This window comes from Anabrus simplex, chromosome 2, assembly GCF_040414725.1.
Source record: "Anabrus simplex isolate iqAnaSimp1 chromosome 2, ASM4041472v1, whole genome shotgun sequence".
Classification (NCBI taxonomy): domain Eukaryota; kingdom Metazoa; phylum Arthropoda; class Insecta; order Orthoptera; family Tettigoniidae; genus Anabrus; species Anabrus simplex.
This window is the reverse complement of record NC_090266.1, coordinates 660,586,770-660,613,933: the sequence shown is the minus strand read 5'-3', so window position 1 is coordinate 660,613,933 and position 27,164 is coordinate 660,586,770. Positions and strand designations below refer to the sequence as shown.

The 27,164-nt window shown below is 40.4% G+C and overlaps 1 long non-coding RNA gene across 1 annotated transcript; it reads left to right on the top strand.

The window, feature by feature from the left end:
• On the top strand, window positions 1-26,736 carry LOC136863006 (uncharacterized). Its single transcript, XR_010859117.2, has 3 exons — window positions 1-56; window positions 10,143-10,389; window positions 26,425-26,736. It is a non-coding gene; the product is annotated as an uncharacterized lncRNA (long non-coding RNA).
• Window positions 26,737-27,164: the final 428 nt, after the last annotated feature.

Sequence of the window (27,164 nt, the reverse complement as noted above, 5' to 3'; positions counted from 1 at the left end):
CCGATAAGGAGATGATTTTAATCACTATATTCTTAACATATTTTCTCCTTATGCAGGTACGTTTAGTCATACTATCATATACCATTTGGTGTACATAAATAAATTCAAAGAAACTGTAGGAAATATTAATTTAAGAGATCATTAAAACGTTATCTCGCTGGAACATAGTGTGCTACTCACTCGCATATATAACGCAAATTACATTATTTATATTGAGCCAACACATAAGCAGGATGAAAATTGGTTTATAGCATAAAATCTTCAATCTCTACAGTTAATTCTCTACTCCAGCCAATGTTGTATACTAAATGTTGAATAAGATTATTCTTTTTGATTGTTCATGTTACCCACACTCGTCACAATTCCCATCCCTATCCGCAAAATATTAATTTTCAAAAATGCGATTGTCGTTCGAACGATCGCAGTACGTCGGCCCCTGAGGGACCACGGCTTGTCCGTGGTACAGCAGCTCTGTACTCTGACCGGCCAACCGAGCAGAGGAAAGGTGGCCTACCGGACGGGCCCACGGCCCTACCGTGGCTCTACGCCTCTGCATTCGGTTGGCGGGATCCAACCCGTCGGCTGTCCTGAGAATGGTTTTCCATTCTCCTGCACTAAGGCGAATGCCGGGACAGTTCGTAGTATAGGCCAGGGCCGCCCTGCCCCTCACCTACGCCGTAACAAATCTCCTGGTCTGTGAGATGGTGTAACCGGCTAAGAGGCCCGCACTCCCCCTTCAGGGGAGAATTGAAAACTTTTAGTAGTAGTAGTTCCTAGTAGAGGCTGCGCCTGTCAATCGTTCACCTACTCCACAAACCTTGTGCACCATACCAAATCCTCCTCTAAGCACACCGAGTTCCCCTTCAGGGGTTGAACGAAAAGTTGCATTAAGTTAGGTTAGGATAGCAGTAATTCACAAAATATTTCTTTAATTCATTGAGAGTTAAAAAGTATATACCGGTACGGTATATCGGATATTAGGGAGTGGCTTTATAACTATGAACGCTTTGAGTTGCTACTCTCTACTTGGAGAAAGCATGATGTGAACTGGTAATACCTGAAGTGTTTCGGCTAAGTTGCTGCCCATACGAGTCAAACCGATGGGAGCGCAAGTTTGTTGGTTTGTTCGTGGTACTCTTTTACAGTTAAATTTCCACTGCAATTCTCCAAGTGGAAATCGTAATTTTTTTCATGTAGATGAATGAATTGAGGTTATACTATCTTACAAATTTTCCAACAGGTGATTTGTTGTTACCGTAAATTCGATAATATTTGTAGTTGTTTTTATGTTGGTATCAATAAATCTTCCTGTCACTGATCATAGAATTTGCAATAGACATCGTCCCATTAAGGCCTAGGATGTATAATGATAAAAATGTAGCCTACATGTATAACCTACAATATTTGTACTTAATATGTACAGTATTCTATGATTAAGTACTGATTAAATCCATTTCAAAAACTCGTTTGTTGAATAAAAAGGATGTTAGAGCAGCTATTTCTTCAATTTAGTTTTAAAGGTCCCTTAAAAAATACAGTAAATTTGACTGAATCTGATGATACGATTTATGCATTCATTCCATGTCAGGTTAGCTTCTCCTAATGCTTCTGCTTCTTTTTCCTCTCCTTCTCCTTCTTTCCTGGCCATATATGTACTGATAAAATGGACACTCCCAAGCTTGCTTGTGTTCAGCTGGTCTGATTTGGAGTGAGTATGTCCAACATTCTTTCACCCTATCCAATGACACTTAACTTTTCCTTAAGGCAGCCTCAGCACTTCCTTTCAAGTTTGCTTAGTACGAACTCTCCCTCTCTTCAATAGCTACAGCTTTCTATAATAAATGCTATTATTCATTTCTTATTCTGGTGTGACCATAACAGCAAAGCTGTTTTGATTCCATCTTGTAGCTGATGGGCACAACTTTGATAGATCCTCGCACTTACTCAATGCGCACGTCGTCATGCAGTGCGACTCCTGCTCTCTGCCTTGGTACATATCTGTTAGCTCTATAGATGCCATCCTCGGAGGCCCGGGTTCAATTCCCGGTACTGCCATATATTTAAAAATGGTAGGAGGGCTGGTATGTAGTTTGAAAGGTACATGCAGCTCACCTCTGCTGGGGGTGTATGAGAAAAGAGCTGCACCACCTCGGGATTAAGGAAGTCTAGTTTATTTATTTATTTATTTTTTATTTTACCCCTGCCAACCTAAGCAACGTCCACCATCTCTGTTACATGCATTCGCTGGTCATGTTGTTAGTGCCTTGCCCAACATTTGGAGCCTTACCTGAGGGCAGGCCAGATATTTGTATTGTTCACTTTGCCCTTTAACTTCACTGCATCGGCATATGACGCGAAACACCGGTAAGTGACCGCCAGTTGATCCATCCAACACTGATGCAGTGCTTGACATTTGCTCAATATTAACATTAGTTGTAATAAATTATCCAAGATATATAGGTCTTGTCCATTCCAGTTATCTTTACCTTTTCACTCTAAACACAATATTTTTCCCCTTCATTGCCTCCTGGATGTCATATTTTCATTCTGCCATTAAGAACTCTTGCTGGCGCAATACTTCTGGGATCCCTCCCACATTTGATTTGGGGTGTCATTATCGTTGTTCTGCACGTCCTGGACCATATAAGCCCAGATATCATCAATGAGTTGTTGTGCTGTCTCTTCATCTCACAGCTTAAACCAGTTAGGCCCCATTCACAATGCAAACGTAACCGTAAACTTAAAGACGTAACATAACAGTTAAATTAACGTAAAATTAGTGGTATTCACAATAGAGGAATGTAACATGGATGTAAGGAGTACACAGCTGCCAACCAAAACACTGCCATGTTATTTAGCATGGAAGTCGTGTTTTAGGCTATCTCGCAGTTTTGTGTGGTATTTTAATATATCGATGGAATTAAACAACGTGGTCGCGGAATTCATATTACTTCAGACATCGCTTGCTTTGCTGTTGCGAGCTATGTAAGTTTACATGAAAAGGCAAACTAAACAACGTTGCAGAAAATGGGTTCATCCCTTGAATCAAAGAAGGTTATTTCAGGGCGATTTCGGTAATCTAGCGTAAGAAATGACCCTCATCAGTTCATTTTGTACATGCGAATGAAACCTGAACTGTTTGACACTATCTGACGATTTAATTCCCCTTTCCTAACAAAAACAAGTGTAAGGTCTTCTTTACTGACATCTATGCCCCTAGCTATATCACACCAATGAGATGTTTGGATCATAGCGTTTTCGTAAACTTTTTTTTTTTGCTAGGGGCTTTACGTCGCACTGTCACAGATAGGTCTTATGGCGACGATGGGATAGGAAATGCCTAGCAGTTGGAAGGAGGCGTCCGTAGCCTTAATTAAGGTACAGCCCCAGCATTTGCCTGGTGTGAAAATGGGAAACCACGGAAAACCATTTTCAGGGCTGCCGATAGTGGGATTCGAAACTACTATCTCCCGTATGCAATTTTCGTAAACTAGTAGTCTGTCATGATGTTAAGAATTATATAGGGGGACATTGTTTTATCTATGGAAGGGATTATCTCTTGTTCGGTCACCAGCGTTGCGAGCTTTTCTCCAGCCATTTACCGTCAGATTTAATTGCAACAGCATATTTATTTCCACATTTTTTTCTTTTCAGTACAGCGTTTTCGCAATTTTATTTCCTTTTATCATACATAAGCACAAAGATTATTTTGAAAGAGAACACAAGTGTTTCGTCGAAAGGAGTCATTTTATATCAAGCACAAAATACAATATTTACGTCTGCTCTGATTTGCTTGTTCTTAAACCTAACGTAAAATTAACCGCAAGAGCTTGGAGTTTGCAATCCCTCAATTTTACGTTCTCGCAGTTAAGTTAACGACGGCGTATTGTGAATGGTTACATTAGATAACATGGCCGCTAAATTCTATGTCAATGTTCATTTTAAGTTTACGTTACGTTACGTTTGCATTGTGAATGGGGCTTTAATCTTCATAGTTGGTCCGATTCTGTTGTTTAACGGACAACGTAGCTAAAGCTCTCCAATCGATAGCCCATTGTGGGATGTCAAAGGCTAATCAGGGATGACCTTGCAGTCCATGAACTGTCACAGCAGATCATTGTTGAAGGGATTATAGTCAATTTACGTACATATGACTCTCTCTTCCACTTGGTCTTGTACCAATGATAAAGTCTTTCTTCTGTAAGTGATAAGGTGCTCTTCCTTCTTCTGAAATTATCTGTTGAGTACAGCTAGATTATATGCTGACGCAAACTGGAGGATCTCATATCCCTGGTCATTCCTCATTCCTAACCAAAGCCTCGATGACATTCAGAATAATCCTAGCCAGTCTGTCAAACGTGACCAATAAGATCAGCCAATGCAATCTTTTCTCTTCATGTGGCATCTGCTGCAGTAGGTGATCGTAGTCCTCCCAGAATATTGGGTTATGATTCCATCACAGCAAGCCTGTGGTGCATATGAAGAGATCACTTTCAGGCAGGTGGTATCATTCATGGCTAATTTCACTGCCATGTGACGGTCGGTGATCCGTGTGACTGAAATAAGCCTTCTAAGAACATGACTGGCGAGGATGATTCTTACACCATTTCTTATTATTGTGTCACCATTGTAGAAGAGTTTTTAGCTTTAGCCCCTGTTTCTGGTTTTGCCTCCACTCCACTATGTTTCCTGCACAGCTGCCATGTCCCATTTTGCACCTTTCTGGAATGTCTAATGTTCAAATTTCTTTCCGGTGAACATGCCAACATATCGAGTTTTGCTTCTCAACTCTGACAACGTATCTCCTGCTTTCTGCCCGGAGTCAGATGTCCTTTCTTTTGCCTCAGTTTTACATCATGAGACAGAATGAGATAGCTTCCAGTGGCATTTACTCCACTGAAGGGGCCATCACCCCACCTAAATGTGTTCATCTGCACCAAGGTGTTGGCACCCTAGGGAAGTCAGATTATTTGCCACCACCCAACACCCGGCGTTGACTTTCTGGCTGTACGGTCTACTCAATTTCCATAGACAGATAACTCTATAGAAATGTAACTTCTTAATCAAATTTGAATGGGACGTACAGTCAAAAGCTTTGCTAAAATCACATTTGAAATCCAGAGCTTCATAACTTAAAAAGATTATCAGTTTCAAAAATGTTTACTAGTTGCCCTATCATAATGAATTCTACCAAATACTCTGACAGCTGAAAATGCCAGTAACTGCTTGCCTTGCTGTGTATAGTACAAACTTTTAGATTGGTACTGCATTTATTCTTGAATAATTTTGTGTTTTGTGAAACACTCCAGCTTCCAAACTGTTATTAACAGAGATACTGGGGAAGCAAATAACATTTTTCAGAACAAATTAAATGTTAATCCGTTTGAAACCTAGCCTGTGAATTTAAACTATCTGGTGATTGCATAACATAGAAATAGTGATCTTTTCTAATTCAGGCGTGCTGAATATGGAACTGAAGTGTGTTTTCCTGTATCACATCAGGTTTCTTTGCAATATTGAAAAGCATATACAAGACAGTCATGCATATCATATCAACTGTATACATAGAGCTGAATGGTCTGAAATTTGTCACTCATAAACCTGGTAATATGTTGTAAACTGGCAAGTCCAAGGTTTCAATTGTATATCTTGACTTATTTTAAGAATCTTTGTTTTGTTCCTTTTCTATTGCGAGGTGTCATTCTTCGATAACCAGCAGTAATCTGCCAGCATGTTGGAGTCGGTAGGGAATTAGTCCACATATGAAGAGAACATATGCACCTTTAAGCTCATATTTCAGTCTAAATCCTGGAAAGAAGCAGGCATTCTGTCCACCATTTGTTTGTAGTCTGGATCCTCTGTATTGCCAGGAACGATTTTGACTACATCCCGGAATGCTTTCCATGTCGAACAAACTTCTACCCACATTGAATCCTCAAAATCAATATCAGAGAACTTCTTTCTGGTATCTGGACGTGTAAGATACCGTTTTTGATTCTGGCATTACTGATGCCTGTGAATCGATGACACACAGACTAGAAACATTGACCTTCATTGTTCATACATACATACATAGATTATCATTATAGACTGTTATGCCTTTCAGCGTTCAGTCTGCAAGCCTCCGAGAATTTACTAAACGTCGCCACAATCCTCGATTTGCAACTAATGTTGTGGCCTCATTTAGTTCGATACCTCTTATCTTTAAATCGTTAGAAACTGAGTCTAACCATCGTCGTCTTGGTCTCCCTCTACTTCTCTTACCCTCCATAACAGAGTCCATTATCCTCTTAGGTAACCTATCCTCCTCCATTCGCCTCACATGACCCCACCACCGAAGCCGGTTTATGCGTACAGCTTCATCCATCGAGTTCATTCCTAAATTAGCCTTTATCTCCTCATTCCGAGTACCCTCCTGCCACTGTTCCCACCTGTTTGTACCAACAATCATTCTTGCTACTTTCATGTCTGTTACTTCTAACTTATGAATAAGATATCCTGACTCCACCCAGCTTTCGCTCTCGTAAAGCAGAGTTGGTCTGAAAACAGACTGATGTAAAGATAGTTTCGTCTGGGAGCTGACTTCCTTCATACAGAATACTGCTAATCGCAACTGTGAGCTCACTGCATTAGCTTTACTACACCTTGATTGAATCTCACTTAATATATTACCATTCTGGGAGAACACACAACCTAAATACTTGAAATTATTGACCTGTTCTAGCTTTGTATCACCAATCTGACATTCAATTCTATTGAATTTCTTACCTACTGACATCAATTTAGTCTTCGATAGGCTAATTTTCATACCATACTCATTGCACCTATTTTCAAGTTCCAAGATATTAGACTGCAGGTTTTCGGTACAGTCTGCCATTAAGACCAAGTCGTCAGCATAAGCCAAACTGCTTACTACATTTCCACCTAACTGAATCCCTCCCTGCCATTTTATACCTTTCAGCAGATGATCCATGTAAACTATGAACAGCAAAGGTGAAAGATTACAGCCTTGTCTAACTCCTGTAAGTACCCTGAACCAAGAACTTATTCTACCATCAATTCTCACTGAAGCCCAATTGTCAACATAAATGCCTTTGATTGATTTTAATAATCTACCTTTAATTCCATAGTCCCCCAGTATGGCGAACATCTTTTCCCTCGGTACCCTGTCATATTCTTTCTCTAGATCTACGAAACATAAACACAACTGCCTATTCCTCTCGTAGCACTTTTCAATTACCTGGCGCATACTGAAAATCTGATCCTGACAGCCTCTCTGTGGTCTGAAACCACACTGGTTTTCATCCAACTTCCTCTCAACGACTGATCGCACCCTCCCTTCCAAGATGCCAGTTAATACTTTGCCTGGTATACTAATCAATGAGATACCTCGATAGTTGTTGCAATCCTTCCTGTTCCCTTGCTTATAGATAGGTGCAATTACTGCTTTTGTCCAATCTGAAGGTACCTTACCAACACTCCATGCTAATTTTAGTACTCTATGAAGCCATTTCATCCCTGCCTTCCCACTATACTTCACCATTTCAGGTCTAATTTCATCTATTCCTGCTGCCTTATGACAATGGAGTTTATTTACTATCCTTTCCACTTCCTCAAGCATAATTTCACCAACATCATTTTCCTCCTCCCCATGAGCTTGGCTGTTTGCAACACCACCAGGATGATTTCCTTTTACATTGAGAAGATGTTCAAAATATTCCCTCCACCTCTCCAGTGATTCCCTGGGATCTATTATGAGTTCACCTGAATTACTCAAAACACTGTTCATTTCCTTTTTCCCTCCCTTCCTAAGATTCTTTATTACTGTCCAGAAAGGTTTCCCTGCTGCTTGACCTAGCCTTTCCAGGTTATTACCAAAATCTTCCCACAACTTCTTTTTGGATTCAACAACTATTTGTTTCGCTCTGTTTCTTTCATCTACGTACCAATCCCTGTCATCCTCTGCCCTTGTTTGGAGCCATTTCTGATAAGCCTTCTTTTAACGTTTACAAGCTGCTCTCACTTCATCATTCCACCAAGATGTTTGCCTTTTCCCATCTTTACACACAGTTGTTCCTAGGCATTCCCTTGCTGTTTCTACTATAGCATCCCTGTATGTCACACATTCACTTTCTGTATCCTGAACCTGCTTAATGTCTACTGCTCGAAACTTCTCACTAATCATATCCATGTACTTCTGTCTAATTTCCTTGTCCTGGCGATTTTCTACCCTTATTCGTTCACAGACAGATTTCACATTCTCTACCCTAGGCCTAGAGATACTTAGTTCACTACAGATCAGACAGTGGTTGTATCATCGAAAAATCCATGAAAATCTCGTACATTCCTAACAGATCTCCTGAATTCAAAGTCTGTTAAGATATAGTCTATTATGGATCTGGTACCCCTAGCCTCTCATGTGTAGCGGTGAATAGCCTTATGCTTGAAGAATGCATTCGTAACAGCTAAACCCATACTAGCACAGAAGTCCAGCAAACGCTTCCCATTCCCATTAGCTTCCATATCTTCCCCACATTTACCAATCACCCTTTCGTATCCTTCAGTTCTATTCCCAACTCTCGCATTGAAATCGCCCATTAGCACTATTCTAACCTTGCTGTTGACCCTGACCACGATGTCCCTCAATGCTTCATAAAACTTGTCAACTTCATCCTCATCTGCACCCTCACATGGTGAATACACGGACACAATTCTTGTCCTAATTCCTCCCACTGACAAATCTACCCACATCATTCGCTCATTTACGTGCCTAACAGAAACTATGTTGTGTGCAATGGTATTCCTGATAAAGAGCCCTACCCTAGACTCTGCCCTTCCCTTTCTAACACCCGTCAAGTACACTTTATAATCTGCTATCTCTTCCTCATTATCTCCCCTTACCCGAATATCACTTACTCCTAGCACATCCAGATGCATCCTCTTTGCTGACGCAGCCAGTTCTACTTTCTTTCTTCCATAAGCCCCTTTAATATTGATAGCTCCCCATCGAATTCCATTTCGTTCGCCAAGTTGTTCATAGCATTAATGAATTGCTTCGTAAGTCAGAGTTTGATAGTAAACAGAGGTAAAAGTCTGTACGCATATAATTTTAAATGGCTATACACAGTGAAATACATTTCTCACTTTATATCCAAATGACAAATAGACAATGTTAGCATAATATAAGGAAGCACAACTGACTTTATTGCACATAGTCAATTGTTGGATGTACCTATATTTGAAATTGCTTTCATTGCATCAACAATGTATCACCAAAAGGTAATAAGTATATCTATATTGAGATATTGAAAACAGTTGCCTAGCTCTGGACAAATTATTCAAAACCAGAAGTCTGATTAGAAATCTAAAGTTAATTGTCACCCTATTTTACTATGGTGAGACCTTAGTAATGTATTGTTGAGGAGGCCTGGACTGCTATATATGAAATATTTATGGATTGGAAAATATAAGTATTAAAAAATCCTGAATAATTCATGACCCTGTGAAAGATAGAGGACTTTTAATAGCAAGGAACAATGGGGAGATTAAAAAACTGCACTGTAGAACAGATGTTGTTCCAGAAATGAACTACAACAGATTGTTATGACTGGGCCATGTGCACAGTATGGTCAAAGCAAATTTCCTGGGGGAACCATGGTGATGTGAAATGAGAAGCATGCCAGCAAAGAGGTGAGTCAATCCTGTTGAAGATGACCTCGGGAGGGTGGGAGTTAATTGATGGAGAAAGAAAGCAAAGGTTAGAACATTTTGGGCAGTAATCAAGGAGGCTCTTGCCCTCCACAGATCTAGTGCCAAGGAGTAAGTAGGTAAGTAGGCCAACTTACTAAAATTTGTAATATAGTACTGTTGTTCAGTAGACAATTGATACTCTACATTAAACAAGTAATCTGAATATTGATTCCAAGGATTAATGCGTAAGTCTTGCCCTGTATGGTACTACCCAACTCTTACCATATCCTTTCGCGTGTTAATCTGGTAAGTTTGCAGCCTTGTTCAAATAAATCCTGTATCCCTTGCTGTGATGATATCAAATAGGGATTCCTTTCACAGTTTTTAGATCCAGTTTCATCCTTTGTTACTTCAGAAAATACTCACATTACATTTAAATTCTTTTATTTCAGATATCATACCATACCACCGAAAACCATTTTCAGAGCTGCCGACAGTGGGGTTCGAACCCACTATCTCCTGAATACTGGATACTGGCCGCACTTTAGCGGCTCCAACTATCACGCTTGGTTTTGTGTGCTGATCTACGCGAAGCGACATCGTGTGGAGGCCTCCCGCTTATCTCCACCACAGCGCAGGCGCTGTGATCACTGTCAATCCTACGATAATCCTACTACTGCACCGTGCTTTCCCGATCAGGTGTGTGCAATTAGTAGTGGTCAACACGCCTCACATGCTTGCGTGAATAAGGGATCACCCAAATGCAGCACTTGCGGCGAAGCTCATCCAACATTTTCAGTTAAATGCAAGGGTAACCTTAACCTTCCCCCACTCAACCAGAAACCGTGTTACCTATCACTCCCATTGCCCTTCATAGCCCGCCTTCCTCTTCCACTCTTCCCCCTCCATCCACTGAGAGCATTCTGTGATTCATCATTATGCTGCTCCAGAATGTTCTCCCATTCCAACGTCCTAATATTCTGTATCAGATCAAGTTAGCGGCGCGATTGACCTTCCAGACTCACTTGGACGCAACGTTCTCTGGGACAGGAATGCACTGTGCATTCTTTACCCTTGATCCTAGTCCACTATTGTAGTAAATGAGAATTTATTACGATAATGTATGTTCTTTGAGGGTCAAGCGCCCGCTGCTGGATCTGCAGACAGATCAACACAAACCGGATATCATAATTTTTAATGAAATATTTTTAACAAGGAAACCAAGTCCAAAATTTAAAAACCATACCTTCTACCGCTCCGATCGCCCCACCAGAGGCTGCGGAGGGGTAGCTATTAGTATTCATCAATCCATTCCCTCACAACAACATTATCATTATCTAAATGAATATCCATCTGAAAACTTAATTATAGAAATCACGACTGGACATCAAATAATAGCTCTAGCAACAATTTATATACCTCCAGGTTCTTCCCCACCATCCAAATTTGTGGAATACATTGATCGTAAATAGAGTACGTACATTATTATCGCAGATTTTAACATTACGTCATATACACAACAACAACAAAACATCTACAACCATTATATGATATCCGGGGTGTTGACTTACCCTTCCCCTCCTCTACCTGCCCTGTATCACAAATGACCCCTGACATTCTAATCCTCTCCCCTAACCTAGCAACGAACTGTAACATCACTATGCTACCTTCAATCGGCAGTGACCATGTTCCTGCCCTATTAACCGTCACAGATGTCCTAACCAATCCATACCAACACACCCGACGTCCTCCACCTGTCAGACAGTATAATCGAACCGATTTGGTCAGGGGCGAATGCTGGTCATGATAGTCAGGCTTGCTCTTCCATTCGTGAAAGTTGGTGGGGTAGGACATGCATAGTTCTGAATGAATAAAATTTATAAACCCAATAATCGCTAAATCACATGAACATTTTAATCATCGGTTACATGAACATGCATTCAAACTGGTTACATCACACCTTCAAGAAAGGCAAAAGAAAAACAATCAGACACATTTTATAATTGTTACGGGAATACCCATGGAGCAGAAAAAGGTTAAAGAAGGTTCTGCTCTTGATTCCCAACATCCCCTAAATGCTCCTATTACAGTACAAGGCATAAAAGACGTACTCAGGACCAAAAAGAACACTGCCCCTGGTCTAGATAACATTACTTACCGACACATCAAAGAAGCTCCACATCTCTTCCTACAACTCCTAAGTGCAGTATATAATATAATTCTCCATACTGGATTCTTTCCTGCACATTGGGGACATGCTACTATTTTGATATTTTTAAAACCTAAAAATTACCATCCCTCCTAAATTCATATCGTCCTATCAGCCTTCTAACAGTGTATTCTAAAATTTTAGAAACCATCCTCGCACGCCATATATATTTCTATCTCAACTCCCTCCATCACATACCTCAATCGCAAGCTGGTTTCCGTCCTCAGAACTCCACACATGATCACATCTTTCATATCTCTGCATCCCTCACAAAATATTTACCTCCCAAAGACCGGACAGCCCTTATCAGTCTAGACACTGAGAAAGCCTTTGACAAGGTATGGATTGACGGACTGACATTTAAACTTCTTCACCACCCGCTACCTGTGACGATCACCCGTTTCCTCGCCAACTTTCTTAAATCCCACACAGCCCAAATCAATATCCATAATACATTATCTTACACGTTTCCTATTAAAGCAGGAGTCCTACAAGGTAGGCCATTGTCACCGCTTTTGTATATTTTGTTTTGTATCATTATTCCCCGTAACTTCTGCAGCAACTTCTCCGGTATTTCGTATAGATATACGTTCAAACTAAAGCGAAGGTAATAATTTACTACATTAAAAAACACGATACACTTGTAAACTTCCATTTAAAACGAAGTTAAAGAGATTACACGATAATAGTTAACAGTCGTATTGTTATTGATTATTGTCGCTCCTCATATTCAAATATTGCATTGTTGGCTACAGTCGTGAACAAAGGGTGTAGTGTAGTCAAGTAAATATAAATAAAAATCAGCTGACCTTGTATTTCATTCATTTGTACTTCTGAGTAGGTAGTTAGTATCCGTAATTTATATTTCGCTCCCTCGATCTTTCAGTATTTATGAGCGGTTAGCTAATAATAATAAAGTTCATATATCCCAGTAATTGCAGTTCAAGTCCCTGGAGTAGTAGTAGTACCCGGTAGTAGTTTTGATAGAAATATTTGAGAAATTATTGTAGACAACCTCGTATTTTTCAGTAGGCCTAATTAAGGACAATTTTTTTTTCTCCGTCCCGTGGAGTAGGGAAAATAATAGTAATCCACCAGCTGTAATAATCACATAACCACATTTCAGTAGAATTGTAGTGAAGATAAGGTATAATATATTAGATAGTATCTTGCCAGTTATATTCGTGTTTTTCTTCGTGTACGGCAATCCTTTTGATACTTAAGCATTTAACCAAACGCAGTGTAGTGTAGTGTAGATACATTGTAGTATAGATACAGTACACTTAGATAGTGCCGTATCTTGCCTGCTATATTCGTGTGTCATCTTTCGTGTATATCTATTAGACCGTAATACTAATAATAATTTGTCTAAGCATTTAGCTTCGTTGGTAATCTTTGAGTACAGTAGTTCTTGCAAATTTCATTTCTGTTGTGCTTAGTAGTGACATACGGTACGGTACCGGTATCGTAATTAGGATACGTCTGAAAGTAGTTTAAAAATTACTGTAGTGTACTGTACAGTAGTATATGAGTAATATCCTATTAGAATTTAGTGTGCTTATGTTATTATTGTAATATATTTGTGTAGTACTGGTGTAGTAGAAGTATCCGTAGAAACTCTTACTAACATATTGTTGAAATTAGGATAGGCTTAATTGCAGTTTGAAATTGTGTAGTTCTTGTGTATTACTTTCGATATTCAGTAATTAACAGCAGCTTTTATCCTGTTAGGGGTTGTAGGATTAAAAATATAGAGCACGACTAAGTAGTATTGTAGTGTAGTCGTATATTAATTACCTTATTGTTGTGTACTATCCCAGACAATATATCCCTCCGTTCTTTTATTTTTTTGCAAATAAGTTATTTTATTTTTTAATTTAAAATTTTCCCCCCGTAAAGAATAGCTAAGGAGCGCGAGTGTACTTATTGTGGGTGTGGTGGGGCATTGAGGGGTATGAGGGAGGAGTTGGAAAGTTTGAGGGAGATAATTAGGATTCTCACAGAAGACAGGAAGGAAGATAGGACTCCCTCAAACAATGTACAGGTTACAGTAGGTGTACAAGAGGGAGGGGAAGGAAAGGGAGGAGTTGTAGAAGACAGGTGGTCTAATGTTCTAAGGGGATTGAGATTGCAGGCCAAGGGCTCTATTCAGGATCAGAATTCAGGACAGGTGTCTGTGCGAAATCGGTACGAGTCACTCCAGGTAGAACAACAGAGGGAAGACGAGGGACAGGGAACTGTCGCTGAGATGCATGGAAGTAGGAGGAAGGGAAAAGGTAGGAAAGGGAAATGTAGAGTAGAGGATAGGAAAAGACAGGTGGAACAGGGTCATGGGAAGGAGAAAAGGGAGGAGGAAGTAGCTTCTGCAGCTATCAGGAAAGATAGGGCTGACCAGGAGGGGAGGGGATCAAATGAGGTGGGTAGGGTTGAGGCTCTGGTCATGGGGGATTCCATCGTTAGACACGTGGGGAAAGTGTGTGGAGGAAAGGGAACCAGGGTAGAATGTTATCCAGGAATTAATTGCAGTTTGAAATTGTGTAGTTCTTGTGTATTACTTTCGATATTCAGTAATTAACAGCAGCTTTTATCCTGTTAGGGGTTGTAGGATTAAAAAAATAGAGCACGACTAAGTAGTATTGTAGTGTAGTCGTATATTAATTACCTTATTGTTGTGTACTATCCCAGACAATATATCCCTCCGTTCTTTTATTTTTTTGCAAATAAGTTATTTTATTTTTTAATTTAAAATTTCCCCCCCGTAAAGAATAGCTAAGGAGCGCGAGTGTACTTATTGTGGGTGTGGTGGGGCATTGAGGGGTATGAGGGAGGAGTTGGAAAGTTTGAGGGAGATAATTAGGATTCTCACAGAAGACAGGAAGGAAGATAGGACTCCCTCAAACAATGTACAGGTTACAGTAGGTGTACAAGAGGGAGGGGAAGGAAAGGGAGGAGTTGTAGAAGACAGGTGGTCTAATGTTCTAAGGGGATTGAGATTGCAGGCCAAGGGCTCTATTCAGGATCAGAATTCAGGACAGGTGTCTGTGCGAAATCGGTACGAGTCACTCCAGGTAGAACAACAGAGGGAAGACGAGGGACAGGGAACTGTTGCTGAGATGCATGGAAGTAGGAGGAAGGGAAAAGGTAGGAAAGGGAAATGTAGAGTAGAGGATAGGAAAAGACAGGTGGAACAGGGTCATGGGAAGGAGAAAAGGGAGGAGGAAGTAGCTTCTGCAGCTATCAGGAAAGATAGGGCTGACCAGGAGGGGAGGGGATCAAATGAGGTGGGTAGGGTTGAGGCTCTGGTCATGGGGGATTCCATCGTTAGACACGTGGGGAAAGTGTGTGGAGGAAAGGGAACCAGGGTAGAATGTTATCCAGGAATTAATTGCAGTTTGAAATTGTGTAGTTCTTGTGTATTACTTTCGATATTCAGTAATTAACAGCAGCTTTTATCCCGTTAGGGGTTGTAGGATTAAAAAAATAGAGCACGACTAAGTAGTATTGTAGTGTAGTCGTATATTAATTACCTTATTGTTGTGTACTATCCCAGACAATATATCCCTCCGTTCTTTTATTTTTTTGCAAATAAGTTATTTTATTTTTTAATTTAAAATTTTCCCCCCGTAAAGAATAGCTAAGGAGCGCGAGTGTACTTATTGTGGGTGTGGTGGGGCATTGAGGGGTATGAGGGAGGAGTTGGAAAGTTTGAGGGAGATAATTAGGATTCTCACAGAAGACAGGAAGGAAGATAGGACTCCCTCAAACAATGTACAGGTTACAGTAGGTGTACAAGAGGGAGGGGAAGGAAAGGGAGGAGTTGTAGAAGACAGGTGGTCTAATGTTCTAAGGGGATTGAGATTGCAGGCCAAGGGCTCTATTCAGGATCAGAATTCAGGACAGGTGTCTGTGCGAAATCGGTACGAGTCACTCCAGGTAGAACAACAGAGGGAAGACGAGGGACAGGGAACTGTTGCTGAGATGCATGGAAGTAGGAGGAAGGGAAAAGGTAGGAAAGGGAAATGTAGAGTAGAGGATAGGAAAAGACAGGTGGAACAGGGTCATGGGAAGGAGAAAAGGGAGGAGGAAGTAGCTTCTGCAGCTATCAGGAAAGATAGGGCTGACCAGGAGGGGAGGGGATCAAATGAGGTGGGTAGGGTTGAGGCTCTGGTCATGGGGGATTCCATCGTTAGACACGTGGGGAAAGTGTGTGGAGGAAAGGGAACCAGGGTAGAATGTTATCCAGGAATTGGGTTGAGGCAGATGTTGAGGAAAGTAAAAGAGAGGGAGGAGGGGAAGGAGAAGGTGGTAGTGTTTCACGTTGGTACCAACAACGTAAGGCAAGCTGATATAAGTACCAAGATAGTTGGAGATGTGTGGGATCTGGTAAATGCAGCACGGGTGAAGTTTAAGAAAGCGGAGATTGTTATTAGTGGAATACTGTGTAGGAGGGATACTGACTGGAGGGTGATTGGGGATTTAAATGAGACTATGGAGTGGGTATGTGGGAAACTGGGAGTGAAATTTCTAGATCCTAATGGGTGGGTAGGAGATAGGGATCTGCGCTCGGATGGCATTCATTTAAACCGCAGTGGTATGTATAAGTTAGGAAATTTATTTGGAAGGGTAATAGGGAGGTACATTCAGGGAAACGGGATGGCCTAGGGAGCGGTGATAAGGGAACAGGGAACTGGAAATCAAGTAGGGATGACATAAAATAGTTAGTGTTGAACTGTAGAAGTATTGTAAAGAAAGGAATAGAATTAAGTAATTTAATAGGTATATATTTACCAGACATTGTAATAGGAGTTGAATCATGGCTGAGAAATGATATAATGGATGCAGAAATTTTCTCACGGCACTGGAGTGTGTATCGTAGAGATAGGATAGGAAAGGTGGGAGGGGGAGTTTTCATTCTGGTGAAAGAATAATTTGTAAGCTACGAAAAAGTTAAAGATGAGACACATGAAATTGTAGGTGTAAGGCTCATTTCTAAAGATAATAGGCAACTTGATATATTTGGAGTGTACAGATCGGGAAAGGGTAGCACTGATGCGGATTCGGAATTATTTGATAGGATAGTCAGCTATGTGGGAAACGACATGGAAAGAAATGTGATTGTAGCGGGAGATCTGAATTTGCCAGATGTAAATTGGGAAGGAAATGCGAACGACAGGAAGCATGACCAACAAATGGCAAATAAGTTAATATGGGAAGGACAGCTGATTCAGAAAGTGATGGAACCAACCAGAGGGAAAAATATTTTGGATGTGGTGCTGATAAAACCAGATGAGCTCTATAGGGAAACTGAAGTAATAGATGGTATTAGTGATCATGAAGCTGTTTTTGTGGTAGTTAAAAATAAATGTGATAGAAAGGAAGGTCTTAAAAGTAGGACTGTTAGGCAGCACCATATGGCTGATAAAGCAGGTATGAGGCAGTTTCTAAAAAGTAACTATGATCGGTGGAAAACAGTAAATAAAAAATATAAACAGACTCTGGGATGGGTTTAAAGAAATTGTTGAGGAATGCGAAAACAGGTTTGTAACTTTAAGGGTGGTAAGGAATGGTAAAGACCCACCTTATTATAATAGAGAAATAAAGAGACTAAGAAGAAGGTGCAGACTGGAAAGAAATAGAGTTAGAAATGGCTGTGGAAGTAAGGAGAAATTGAAGGAACTTACTAGAAAATTGAATCTAGCAAAGAAGGCAGCTAAGGATAACATGATGGCAAGCATAATTGGCAGTCATAAAAATTTTAGTGAAAAATGGAAGGGTATGTATAGGTATTTTAAGGCAGAAACAGGTTCCAAGAAGGACATTCCAGGAATAATTAATGAACAAGGGGAGTGTATATGTGAGGATCTTCAAAAGGCAGAAGTATTCAGTCAGCAGTGTGTAAAGATTGTTGGTTACAAGGATAATGTCGAGATAGAGGAAGAGACTAAGGCCAAAGAAGTAATAAAATTTACATATGATAACAATGACATTTACAATAAGATACAAAAGTTGAAAACTAGAAAAGCGGCTGGAATTGATCAGATTTCTGGGGATATACTAAAGACAATGGGTTGGGATATAGTACCATATCTGAAGTACTTATTTGATTATTGTTCGGTCGGAGGAGCTATACCAGATGAATGGAGAGTTGCTATAGTAGCCCCTGTGTATAAAGGAAAGGGTGATAGACATAAAGCTGAAAATTACAGGCCAGTAAGTTTGACATGCATTGTATGTAAGCTTTGGGAAGGCATTCTCTCTGATTATTTTATTTATTTATTTTTTTTTTGCTATGGGCTTTACGTTGCACCGACACAGATAGGTCTTATGGCGACGATGGGATAGGAAAGGCCTAGGAGTTGGAAGGAAGCGGCCGTGGCCTTAATTAAGGTACAGCCGCAGCATTTGCCTGGTGTGAAAATGGGAAACCACGGAAAACCATTTTCAGGGCTGCCGACAGTGGGATTCGAACCTACTATCTCCCGGATGCAAGCTCACAGCCGCGCGCCTCTATGCGCACGGCCAACTCGCCCGGTCTGATGATATTAGACATGTTTGTGAAATTAATAACTGGTTCGATAGAAGGCAATTCGGTTTTAGGAAAGGTTATTCCACTGAAGCTCAACTTGTAGGATTCCAGCAAGATGTAGCAGATGTCTTGGATTCAGGAGGTCAAATGGACTGTATCGCGATTGACCTGTCTAAAGCATTTGATAGGGTGGATCATGGGAGACTACTGGCAAAAATGAGTGCAATTGGACTAGACAAAAGAGTGACTGAATGGGTTGCTATATTTCTAGAAAATAGATCTCAGAGAGTTAGAGTAGGTGAAGCTTTGTCTGACCTTGTAATAGTTGAGAGGGGAGTTCCTCAGGGCAGTGTTATCGGACCTTTATGTTTTCTTATATATATAAATGATATGAGTAAAGGAGTGGAATCGGAGTAAGGCTTTTTGCGGATGATGTTATTCTCTATAGAGTGATAAATAAGTTACAAGATTGTGAGCAACTGCAACGTGACCTCAAAAATATTGTGAGATGGACAGCAGGCAATGGTATGTTGATAAACGGGGCTAAAAGTCAGGTTGTGAGTTTCACAAATAGGAATAGTCCTCTCAGTTTTAATTACTGTGTTGATGGGGTGAAAGTTCCTTTTGGGGATCATTGTAAGTATCTAGGTGTTAATATAAGGAAAGATCTTCACTGGGGTAATCACATAAATGGGATTGTAAATAAAGGGTACCGATCTCTGCACATGGTTATGAGGGTGTTTAGGGGTTGTAGTAAGGATGTAAAGGAGAGTGCATATAAGTCCCTGGTAAGACCCCAACTAGAGTATAGTTGCAGTGTATGGGACCCTCACCAGGATTACCTGATTCAAGAACTGGAAAAAATCCAAAGAAAAGCAGCTCGATTTGTTCTGGGTGATTTCCGACAAAAGAAAAGCGTTACAAAAATTTTGCAATGTTTGGGTGGGGAAGAATTGAGAGAAAGAAGAAGAGCTGCTCGACTAAGTGGTATGTAATACCAATATAAATGGTCCGTTATTGGACATTATAAATTTTCCAGCTAACTCATTCTTGGTTGCCAGCGTTTCGCCCTCGTGTGCTAGGGTGGGCTCATCAGTTGGTACCTAGCACAACTACCAATACGCTGGCTAGTGCATACCGTGGAGGCCACTGCGTAGGCTAACTGGAGCCACCGGCAGTGCCAATGCACTAAGAGACTTTGTCTCATTATCAAAAATTGATGCCTGCCTGGCCATCAGATGATATAGATGTTGATTCCCATTGGGAATCTGAAATATTTGTCCTGAATGAGTAAATTTATAATACCAATATAAATGGTCCGTTATTGGACATTATAAATTTTCCAGCTAACTCATTCTTGGTTGCCAGCGTTTCGCACTCGTGTGCTAGGGTGGGCTCATCAGTTGGTACCTAGCACACCTACCAATACGCTGGCTAGTGCATACCGTGGAGGCCACTGCGTAGGCTAACTGGAGCCACCGGCAGTGCCAATGCACTAAGAGACTTTGTCGCATTATCAAAAATTGATGCCTGCCTGGCCATCAGATGATATTGATGTTGATTCCCATTGGGAATCTGAAATATTTGTCCTGAATGAGTAAATTTATAATACCGATATAAATGGTCCGTTATTGGACATTATAAATTTTCCTGCTAACTCATTCTTGGTTGCCAGCGTTTCGCCCTCGTGTGCTAGGGTGGGCTCATCAGTTGGTACCTAGCACACCTACCAATACGCTGGCTAGTGCATACCGTGAAGGCCACTGCGTAGGCTAACTGGAGCCACCGGCAGTGCCAATGCACTAAGAGACTTTGTCTCATTATCAAAAATTGATGCCTGCCTGGCCATCAGATGATATAGATGTTGATTCCCATTGGGAATCTGAAATATTTGTCCTGAATGAGTAAATTTATAATACCAATATAAATGGTCCGTTATCGGACATTATAAATTTTCCAGCTAACTCATTCTTGGTTGCCAGCGTTTCGCCCTCGTGTGTTAGGGTGGGCTCATCAGTTGGTACCTAGCACACCTACCAATACGCTGGCTAGTGCATACCGTGGAGGCCACTGAGTAGGCTAACTGGAGCCACAGGCAGTGCCAATGCACTAAGAGACTTTGTCTCATTATCAAAAATTGATGCCTGCCTTCCCAATGGGAATCAACATCTATATCATCTGATGGCCAGGCAGGCATCAATTTTTGATAATGAGACAAAGTCTCTTAGTGCATTGGCACTGCCGGTGGCTCCAGTTAACCTACGCTGTGGCCTCCACGGTATGCACTAGCCAGCGTATTGGTAGGTGTGCTAGGTACCAACTGATAAGCCCACCCTAGCACGCGAGGGCGAAACGCTGGCAACCAAGAATGAGTTAGCTGGAAAATTTATAATGTCCAATAACGGACCATTTATATCGGTATTATAAATTTACTCATTCAATACAAATATTTCAGATTCCCAATGGGAATCAACATCTATATCATCTGATGGCCAGGCAGGCATCAATTTTTGATAATGAGACAAAGCCTCTTAGTGCATTGGCACTGCCGGTGGCTCCAGTTAGCCTACGCAGTGGCCTCCGCGGTATGCACTAGCCAGCGTACTGGTAGGTGTGCTAGGTACCAACTGATGAGCCCACCCTAGCACACGAGGGCGAAACGCTGGCAACCAAGAATGAGTTAGCTGGAAAATTTATAATGTCCAATAACGGACCATTTATATTGGTATTATAAATTTACTCATTCAGGACAAATATTTCAGATTCCCAATGGGAATCAACATCTATATCATCTGATGGCCAGGCAGGCATCAATTTTTGATAATGAGACAAAGTCTCTTAGTGCATTGGCACTGCCGGTGGCTCCAGTTAGCCTACGCAGTGGCCTCCACGGTATGCACTAGCCAGCGTATTGGTAGGTGTGCTAGGTACCAACTGATGAGCCCACCCTAGCACACGAGGGCGAAACGCTGGCTACCAAGAATGAGTTAGCTGGAAAATTTATAATGTCCAATAATGGACCATTTATATTGGTATTATAAATTTACTCATTCAGGACAAATATTTCAGATTCCCAATGGGAATCAACATCTATATCATCTGATGGCCAGGCAGGCATCAACTTTTTGATAATGAGACAAAGTCTCTTAGTGCATTGGCACTGCTGGTGGCTCCAGTTAGCCTACGCAGTGGCCTCCACGGTATGCACTAGCCAGCGTATTGGTAGGTGTGCTAGGTACCAACTGATGAGCCCACCCTAGCACACGAGGGCGAAACGCTGGCAACCAAGAATGAGTTAGCTGGAAAATTTATAATGTCCAATAACGGACCATTTATATTGGTATTATAAATTTACTCATTCAGGACACATATTTCAGATTCCCAATGGGAATCAACATCTATATCATTAAGTGGTATGTTCCGAGCTGTCAGCGGAGAGATGGCGTGGAATGACATTAGTAGACGAATAGGTTTGAATGGCGTCTATAAAAGTAGGAAAGATCACAGTATGAAAATAAAGTTGGAATTCAAGAGGACAAACTGGGGCAAATATTCATTTATAGAAAGGGGAGTTAGGGATTGGAATAACTTACCAAGGGAGATGTTCAATAAATTTCCAATTTCTTTGAAATCATTTCGGAAAAGGCTAGGAAAGCACAAATAAGGAATCTGCCACCTGGGCGACTGCCCTAAATGCAGATCAGTATTGATTGATTGAACCTCTTCCCCCACTCAGATTATATCAATTTCCTGATGACATAGCAATACTGGCTCGACGAACTAATAACCCATCCCTGCAATCCCGATTACAAACCTACTTAAATGAGCTCGAACAATGGCTGAGTCTTTGACACATCAAAAACAATGTAAGCTAAACACACTTCCTAATTTTCGTAATCGTATTGCCCCCATTTTTCCCGAGCTAAGCCCAGCCATCGAGCGAGAGTTCCCAAGGTGGACCGTTTGATCGTTGGCTATCACTTTCTAGAGGCATTTAAGGGATGTTAGGGATTGATGACCAAGCAGGATAAAAAGAAATGTTAAAACAACACTCTGACATTTATTCACATAAGCAAACAAACAAATGAAATACTCTTGCTGATGTGTTTTACAAAAATAGAACTTTCATAATATTGCATTTCTTCCTCGATTTAGAGTGACACGTGTTCTTAATCTCCAGCCTTACTGTGCTGTAATGAAACCAAAGAATAATTAGGCCTCTTGCCTTTTCAAATCAAAATATTTGACTGAAAGAATTAAATAAATTAACATAGAACTTAAAAAAAAAAATGATTAACATTTGTCTTGCGAACGAGGGTTTTACAATAAATGTGTTCAAAGCTTTACCAATTCAAAGTAGTCTCAACACGTGGTTTTAAGATGTACTCAACTGAATTTGTCATTTACAGTATTTAATAATAGTCAATGACACCAACATGAACTTCAGTATAAAATGACAATTGATTTCGAAATTCTCAAAATTAATTAATTATTATTCTGATTATTATTATTATTATTAATAATTTCTCATCATTTAATTAGCTCGTGTTTCATTGTCACACGATCGTGTTCTTATTAATTTTCCACCACATTATTTACCTAATGATCGTCATTAGCATTTCAGAATAATTATTTTGAATTAATTATTAATGACTTATTTTCACCATAACTCCAATTAATCATGCGGCTAACAAATTTCTACCTCTGATCTTTGTATTTCATTTCTATTCAAATTAATCTTAAAATATTTCAAAATTTAGAAATTCGCATTACCAACGTGTGAGCTAGTTAAATAAATTTTATTTACAAATCGAGTGCCTTCATAAAGTAACGAGATGATATTTCCTTTTAAATCTTGCTAATTACGAAAATAAATTCTTCCTAGTCTTCCTCGACTTAACTTAATCAAACTTTCCCTTAAGGGCATGAAAATTATTTCTTAAGGCAACACACAACGATGAGTGTAAACTGCGTCACAGCGAGTGCGTGACCAGATCGAAATTAAATGAAACCAACATGGCACAAGAGAAATATACATATTTACATACACACACACATTCACACCAGGGAAACACGTTTTTATGTACATTATTTACATCGAATCCTGTTTTGGCAAGTTTATTTATGATTTTTATTGGTGGTCGGGACGCGTAATGTCTAGCAGAAATAATCCGTGTACTGAAATTATCCTTCATTTATAGTGGCGAGTGATCGAAGTCATGGGTATCACTTGGTAGAAACACATTTCACATATCAATGTAAGTTCATCTAACTCATGAAATTATAATGGAAGATTCTAGTAAAATCCATAAGCACTATCATCATTTGGGCTACAGGTTGAAATTACCGCAAGCGTGAGCCTTACTTGTATTACTTTTATTTCCTACCTGTGAAATACACTCGCAACACGTGCTCCAATAATTATAATCTATCTTGCGCTCCCAATACACAAGAATAAGTCAAATATCATCATTAAATCATCAACTGCACAATTATACAACAAGTATCCCTCAGGATTGGTCATATTCCAGACCCTTCATGAACAGAGCACATTCAATCTCACACATAAGGACTCTACAGTAGTTTTATGGCTCACGAGCGTTTACTTCTGTTTTACCCGATCTTTAGTTAATATTATTATTATTTAAGTGATTATTACATCTACTGATCCTCATGGAATATCGTAAAATTAGATGACTTCATCATAAATACGACAAGTGATCTTGAAAGACACTAGGTTCGACCCTATTCACTCAAAATGTACACGTAAATTTCCATCCAGTAACTTTCAACATTACAAGGAAAGTAGATTTATCGTGTGGTCAGTGATTATTAAATATAAAGCTCCTTAAGCATGGGAAATCATTCAAAGACAACCTACATGTCTGCTCTAATAGATTCCAAAATTTCATTCACACGTACCTAGTCTACCACGACACCTTAAGAAGTGGAAAAATGAAATATTTCTAACTACAACAAACTAATAGATCTACGACTTAAGAAGAAAGACCTCTAGTTGTACAAAAGGTAAGACAGATAAATTAAATTAAAAAGGTACTCAAGTTTTGATGGGGTTCGATTCTCGTCGACAGTAAGTTATTCCAGCATACTCCTCCGGTCAGTCTCCTTCCAATTACCAGATACGCCTCACATTTTACAGCTCCATGGAGGCTCTGCAACAGGTGTCCCTCGATGAAATGATGTTGTCAGTGGTTGCGGAATTATCCATCTTGAGATGTTCAATTCTAAGATGACTTCCGTAGAATGCCGGTCACAAGCTGTAACTGAGATGACAAAATTAAGTATTTTGCACAAGCACACGCCGAATATAAATAGCTCGTCTACACTGTCACACTTAACTTGGTTCCTAGGCGTCTTTATTCCATAGAATTCACTAATGGTTTCTCTAAATTCTAGCAGAACGGCGTCGACTTGAACTGAAATTACTTCTCATCGTGGTCTGAGAATGCGGTGCAGCACAACACGACGAAGGATATTCAGAGTAAGAGCTTCAAGAACATTAAGAGAGCGATTTACTCGAAACAAGGCCTTTTATCTAATTAGCCTGGGAGGTGTGATCTTCAGCGAGAACGGTAATTGGCTGATGGTCTCATTTAATTGGCTCAGACTATTCCAGAAACAAGCTGGGTTGCGCGCGTGCGAAGGCAGTCACGTGGTTTGCTCTGACCTTGGCACAGTCTTGCCGGTGTGTCACCCCTCTGAACGACGAAAAAAAACTCGTTCTCAGCTCGCCACAACTCCCCAAATGATATGCTGCAGTTCCACGCAGACAATAAAATTTTCACTTTCCACTTGTTAAAATATTCGTAATATCGCCAATTTTAACGGGGACAGTATACGTAGATGCCATCCTACTAACCAAATTTACCTAACCTTCAATGATCAACACCTTACCGAAACCATCACTCTTACTTACCTAGGCATCACTTTTCAAAATAATTTAAAATGGAATATACATTTGGACCAGATTTACAAAAAGACATCCTGCAGGTTTCAGCTCCTCCGCTGGTTGTTAGGTCAAACCTGGGGATTAAAACCAACACAAATTATTAATACGTACAAAGCTTTTGTTCGACCTGTTATCACGTACGCCTCCTTATCCTGGACCTCAGCCTCCCTTCTCCAATACCTCGACATATTTAAACTAGACTGTCATGCCATCCGACTGGCTTATCGCCTCAGACCAGAAACTGGACTCGAAGTCATAAATAACCTTCATACATTCCACAAAGTCCTTTCCCATCTACATTCTATTCGTATTCGCTATTTACAGAATGCTGTCTCACGCAGCTCATCTGAACCTTTAGATGAACTTAGCCTTTCTCCTCTCGCCACCATCACCCTTCCAAACCAACCAACACCTTTTATCAAACACCTCTTCCCACCATCGACCTCAGCCCACAGTTAAAGCCAAATGCACATAAAGTTATGGGCCACTGCAGATAGCACAATTCTGACTGAGGTTCTTATTCTGGTTATTTTTCCATTGCCACCTTACACATTTAGTGGAATTAATGGCGATACCACCGCCATCTCTTACTACATTTGTGTTCAGTGTAAGTGTGACCTCTCAGAACTTATGATGACTTGGCTTTTTCACTTAGACAAGAATTGGTTAATAATATTATGTAATTGCCTGTATATTTAAATTCCGAACATGTTTATCATTTCATTCCATATTCTTTCACTTCAAGAAATCTATGTTCACAGTTCTTATGTTAAGTTTGTAGTGCTTCGTACTTCAAGAAACAGACTTTCATTTCTGATGACGTGTTCTATAAAAGAAGACCTTTTTTAACCTTTCGTAAAACATGTGCTATTAGCACACACTCATATAATATATTTCACAACAAATTATTGTTCATGTATTCGGCCAAAGAGTCCCTTTGTTGGACTGGTGGCCAGCTCCCCTCATGGGGAGTATGAAACAACTATTTGAATAAAATAACTCAGTGTTCATCTCTCCCTTCTCTTACAGGTATCTTCTGCTAGTGTGGACTACTCAATTCTACACATCAACACCCCTTTTTTTCGCTTTCCGGGTGACACCTCATCTCTAATTCGTACCTAGCCTGCTACAAAAAGGCATACAGGCCTGACGCCGAGAAGGCAGTCGGCCTCCCCTAAATCAATATGTATACCTGCATAATCCACGACATTCGCTCTTTCACTTTCTAATCTCGAAATTGAAAGAGAACTTATCAAATATGGCATATATATTGTGGACAGGCTACACGCAGGCGCGGAACCATCCAGAGAGGTACTGCTACACACCTCCGAGCCCCATGATTACCAGTATATCATAAACAACGGTGTAACGCTCCTTGCCAACCGCTATATGACTGAACGGACTCCGCAGCATATCCCATTACAATTAATGGACACTTCACCACCTCAACATGCGACAGCACCACTACAGGAACCGCCGCAAAAACAGCCACCGCACACATCCCCCTACTCCCCAACAACCACTACTACCACTAACCCGAACATCCCCACAAAGATTATAATTGAAAAGTCAGATCCGCCGTACATCCCATACGACTATTAGGAAGGTTAAACATAAGACTAGGAGAGCACTCAACAGAAGAAATAATAATGATGCATGGAAAGAGGAGTAGAGAATTTTGGTGAAGCATTTGCTAGCAGAAAAGAAAGTGACTGAAGAGAGATATTTTGACAATATACTAAATGGAAATCGAAATTCCTGGGACCTTT